Consider the following 6,000-nt stretch of genomic DNA (forward strand, 5'->3'; position numbering starts at 1 on the left):
AACCAAATGGACCACAAGTTACACTGGCCTTTTCTGAACCTTGGAGTCAGCACTTTGCCCACAGGGTGCCTGTTTCTCACTGGGAAAGCTCATCTGTCTAGAAAACACCCTTCTGGTTTGACTTGAAGGCAAGTTTCCTTTGTTATCACCCACCAGAACATGCCGTGCGTGTGTGTGCGCGTGTGTGCACGTGTGCGTGTGAGCACGTAACACCATCCCTTTCGCTTACACATCACAAATAACCAGGCAGACAGAATAAATAAGTGTTAGTTGAATCTTTCTTGCCAAATGAGAAAAGGCAGTTTCAAGTTTAAAAAGCAGTCCTTTGCACACTTAGCTGCACACTAGAATCCCCTGGGGAGCTTTTAAAATCCCTAGTACCCAAGCCACACCTTATAACAGTGAAATTGTAATTTCTCAAGACAGGGTCCAGACATCAGTACTTTAAAAAAACTCTGCAGAGAATTATGCTTTGCAGCCAAACTTGAGAACCAGGGACCTCAGCAACAGCTTTCTGGGTAAATGGAGCTGTTCACTCTGAACGGGATCCTTTTCTGCAGCCATAGGCGCCGGACAAGCTTAGAAACAGCAGGTGCACTCCCAGCCCAGGGGGAGCTGGTCTCAGTGTCCCTCCTCAGAAGAACACTGGTGCAGGGGAACCACTTCCCTGGCTTTGCCCTTTTGCTCACAGAGGGAGAGAGTTTGGTGACTTTGGATCTGCTGCAATCTTTTGGTTGACTAAATGTAGCCACAAACTCTTTGCAGCTGCTCCCATCAAGAGGTGGCATCTACTTCCCCACTCCTCGACGCTGGGCTGGTTTCATGACTTGCTTTGACCAGTAGAATGTAGCAGAAGGGATGTTGTGTGAGTTCTGGAGCATGGGCCTCCAGTCGCCAGGAAGCTCCCAGACGGTGTGGGCAGCCAGCCCAGCCTCCCGGAGGGTGAGTGGCCACATGGAGGAGCAGCCAGGCACCCCACCCAGCCAGCACCCACTTGCAGAACTCAGGGACTCTCCGGTTGAATCTGAGTGAGCTCATGTGAAACCAGCCGAAGGAGCGGCCCCGCCAGTAGGAAAATCAGAAATTGCTGTTGTTTTAAGAGCCTGCGTTTTGGGGTGGCTGTCACTCAAGAACAAATGCCTGAAACCAGCAGTGGCTCCACCAGCTGTTCTCATGACGTTGGCACACAGGCCTGAGGACAGCTTTGCATGGCCCTGCCAGTGCTGACTCCAAAGGCACTGATTTAATCTCTTTCTCAGCCAGAGTTTTTATTTTAAAGTAGCTTCATGCTGTTTCTCACAGTGAGCATCTGATGCATTTTTTTTCATGATAATAAAGTTAAAAGTAGACTGTAGAGATTTAAAATAAAAATCAATCAGTGGAAGATGCCAAAAAAAAAAATCAGTGCCTATGGATACAAATTATACATACGAAAGTTTTCAGCTGCAAAATTGAAGGCTAAAGTATCCAAAACTTTGAATAATACATTTACAAATTCCAGAAGAGAATGACTTTCTCCTTCTCCCAGGGCTCAGGGAGCTGAACTGGGGTACTTCCGTAATTTTAGTTCTGGTATTACCTGTACTTGTTCAGTCAATGAACATGTTCTGGGTCCCTACAATGGGCGAAGTGCTTTACAGGGTGTTGACAAGACTGGAAAGGGACATGGTTCCCAAACTCAAGGGACAGGCATCATGCTCCTATCCCATCATTCCAGTTTTCCAAGTTATTAGCTGCTGACAACATATGTATCTCAATCCTGATGGTTGGAACTCAAATCCAGCTCTTGTGGAAGCGTCCTGTGGTTCTTCAAGGTGAAGGAGGGGAGCCAGTGTTCCATGGGGGTTCTGTGGATGGGAGAGCGGAGCTGGGAGAAGTGAACTTCTCATCCAGCAACCCTGAAAGGGGATTCTACTGGGCAACACATTTGTGGGACTCAGCATCTACAATTAATTAAACGAGAAGGCTCTGCCTTGCAACTAACCACTCACATGTTATTACCTCCTTATATTACACGCATGTGTGTGTACACTCACACACACACACACAGAAACACACACACACACACACACACAGACACACACATGCAACAGAATAGTTTGAGAGGGCTTCCAAACATAATCCTGTAGACTGGGCAGCCTAAACCAGAGAAGTTTATTTCTCGCAGCTCTGGGGGCTGGAAGTCCAAGATGACGGCGTCTGCAGGGTTGGTTTCTCCCGAGGCCTCTGTCCTTGGCTTGCAGACGGCCGCCCTCTCACCATCCTCACATGGACTTTCCTGTGTGTGTGTGCACATCCCTGGCATTGCTCTGTGTATCCTAATCTCCTCTTCTTATAAGGACACCAGTCCTTATTGGATTACAGCCCATCCTGATGGCCTCCTTTTAACTTAACCACCCCTTACAAGGCCTCAAAATACAGTCACGATCTAAGGTAATTCGCTCGAGTTAGGGTTTCAACATATTAATTTATGTGTGTGTGGAGGGATATGTATTCAGCGTATATATGTATTTTCATTGACAGGGAGTGTGCCTGCATTTGTTTCTCTGTCACTGGGTTAGTATCAGCTCTCTGTCTTATGTTAAAACCTACAGATAAAGGCAAAAGGAAGAGGAAAGCAGGTGGTTCTGAAGCAGCAGATACTCAAGAATGAATCACTGAAGAGGGGACCAGGAAAGCGGCAGGAAGTCTGGAGGGCCCTGGCTCTCAGGAGAAACATTAATATATGCCCCTCTGAGCAAGTTCATTGGGATAAAAACCCCACCTTGTTGGGTGAGATTGTGCAAGTTCCTATTCAGAAATAACCGTCAAAGAGGAAATTACATTTTTTGGCGGCTCTTTTCTTCCTTCTCATTTTTAAACTCTCCTTAATGTGACAGACAGTTGGGACTTCCTTAAATGAAAGTCACTTAGTTCCCATTTTCTCTCATTGGAGGCATTTCACATAACAAGCCAGGCTGTCTGATAGATAAGGGAAACATTTCCTAACTGAAGGGGAACTCTGCAGAGAACTAGGAAATCTGAAAGCAGGACTGAGGCTGTTTGCCTAAGTCCAGCATCATGTATTGCTTTACAAACTCAACAGATTGTGTTATACAATCTATTCAATACTCACGCCTGAGGGACCTTTTCCCAAACGAGTCTAACAGACCTTTGCTCACCTTCCATGGTGGATGCTTTTGAAGCCAGCCAAAGGGGGCTTCCCACAGCCTTGCCCAAGAGGGGCTGGAGCCATCGCCGTGGGAGGAGCCGCCCTCCTGCTGGCGGCGGGAGGAGGAAAGACAGGGTTTCGAAAAAGAAATACGAAAAGCCTACCCAGGAACAGACAGTGAGACAATGTTACATTGAAATCCTAAAACTGGAATTGTCAACAAAAATGCCCGGATGAAAACATCAGATCCTGTAGACAGCGAATCCCACAGGCAGAAGTCAACACGAGCGGAACGCTGCACTGCCCCACAAGGGTCCCGAACGGGGCATCTTCCTGTGGGTTTTAATTCTGTAGTTAGTTTACCTTCCGGCACACTTTCGTTTGTTGGTTGGGTTTGTTTTAGTCTTGATGGGGTTGAAAAACATTAAAGAAGGAAGCCTCGGAGAGCTTGCACAACAATGAGCCCTGGGCACAGAGGTGTATACATTTCACTCAGGGCTCATTAAATGAGTAAAACATATAAATATTTCCTGTACTGCTTCTTCTCAATAGAGGGACTACTTTTTCCCCCAAAAAAGAGCCATGTCTGGGAATCACTCGGGAACCCCGAGTCTCCTCTGACGCAATGCAGGGACGTGTGTGGCATGTCAAACAGCAGAAGGTCTTCAACTGCCTTCCCAGAGAGCCTGCCTGGTGTCCCACAACTGGTCTCCAGGGGTCTGTGGCTAAATGGAAGAACGGTGGTCTCTTGCTGATTCACAGACTTGAAGCTGAGAGAGAAAACTTGCCTCGTTTTAAGTTGTCCTGCCATATTTGTTGTGAATTTGCCACCAACACTTGTCTCTCTCGTTAACCTACTCCGTGATGCTATTTGATTTAGTACAAAATTATGTAGCTATTCTAAATCAACAGATAAACACTTCATGGTGATCAAAACCCTTCCTTATGGCTTTCAGGTGCCCTGACGCTCCAACAAGGCTGAAGAGGAGGCCCCGGGGACGGCTCAAGCAGTGGTTTGCCTCTGTCTCTCTGTGAGGGCAGGGGCTGTGTCTTATAAAAACCAACATTCTCTCCACATTTCCTGACATGAAGGGGCAACCAATTAAGGCTTGTTGAAGAAAGGAATTCCAGTAGGGACCATCTGTGAGCACACAGTCCGCGTGGCCATGATTCTGCAGCTAAGGGAGACAGACTGTCCTCAAACGGAGGCAGAATCATTAGTTGGGCTCGTCCAAGTGTTGGCCCAGAATACGGAGGCAGGGGAAGCAGGGCCATGGTCCCTCTGTGGGCGCTTTATGGGAAGGGAGAAGACTAGTGTTGAGTCTGGTTCCTACGTGGTACTGAGTCTGGTTTTCTCTGTGGTCTGTCTTGGAAGTCACACAAATAGTGTGACCGGTAGAGAGACGTCTATCCCAGCTGCCCCAGCAGAGGCACTGTATAGAAAACATTTACAAGTGCTCAGGAAGAGGCCCTGAATGATGGGAGAAGGTGGCACAGAGCGAGGAAAACCTCTGGCTAGTGCCCCGGAGTCTCTCTCTTGTTCACGGATGCCCACATGCACGGAGAGAAGTCCCTCGTCTGAAGCCGGATGGAGGATTCCTCACTACTAGTGTTAGTGATGAGCCGGTCACTCCTGGAGCCACAGAAAGTGATGAGCTGTGCCCATGATTGTTGGTGACACTTGGGGGGATATAAAGGCTTTCGAGTTAAAGTTCCTTCGCATCTTTCTCAGAGCTGTGTGCTTCACTTAGTGTAACTATTTTTTTTCTTAACAGGAAGAAAACTACCCCCATTAATAATTGATTTTCCCTTCTGAAATCACCAGGCCTCTGCATCTTTTTCTGAGGCTGGGTACTGGAGTGGTTGTGTCCTAGGACAGCAGTGCTCATCGCTGTCTGGGTGTCAGAGCCACCGGGAGGCTCTGAATGCTCCCAGGGCCCTGGCTGGACCCAGGCCAATTTTTCTGGAATCTTTGGACTCAGGTAGTTGCATTTTAAAAAGCCCCTCAAGCAGTTCCAAAGAGAAGCCAATGTTGAGAATCATTGCTTAGAGTCTACGATAGTCCTCAGATGTAAAAGTTTTGATTGTAAAAAAGGCCAAAGATTTCTTTTAATTGGAAAAAGTATATTTTTTCATATTCTCATAATTCGAAAGCTACCAAAGGGATTTTTTCCCCCTCTGAACTTTCCATTAATAAAAAACAAAACAAATTTACACTGAAAACAATAATGAGAAAATTCAGCCCAAGGTAGAATTTTCCAGAAAGTTATAGGCAAGTGAAAAAAAAAAAAAAAGAAAGAAAAGACTATCATTGAAAAAAAAGCTTTTACAGGAATTTCCTTTTAAATCTGCTTGCAGTGAATGTCTCATTTCAAAGATGGATAAACATCATTTGCCAAAAAGTCCCGCCTCCGGCTGTTGCTAAGAAGCTCATGTCAAGTGATGGAAATGCCCAGGGCAGAGTTAACTCAGTCTGACTCAATGTGGGTTTTAAAGAAGAAATTAACAAATTCTGAACAGTAAGAGCACAAGTGGGTAACAAAATGACTAGCAGCTAAATGACTAGTTGAAAAGGATCATCTTGACTGCTAGGACTGCTGGCTCCTCTCGCAAACACAGCTTTCTAAAGACTGTACCAGCCCTATCTCTGGTTATGTCTCCAGGTAGTTAGATAGTCCTGTGTTCTGCCTAGTCCTGAACTACCCTTAACCGAGATGAACGAGGGGCTTGTGCTGTGACCATTACTGACCCTGCCTGCACGCATCACGTAATTGCTAACCTTTTGCTTTGCTTGAACCTGGCACAAAATGTCAACCTCACTGATTTTTAAGGCAACAGCTTCCCCTTTG

The sequence above is a fragment of the Camelus ferus genome, chromosome 8, assembly GCF_009834535.1.
Source record: "Camelus ferus isolate YT-003-E chromosome 8, BCGSAC_Cfer_1.0, whole genome shotgun sequence".
NCBI classification, from domain to species: domain Eukaryota; kingdom Metazoa; phylum Chordata; class Mammalia; order Artiodactyla; family Camelidae; genus Camelus; species Camelus ferus.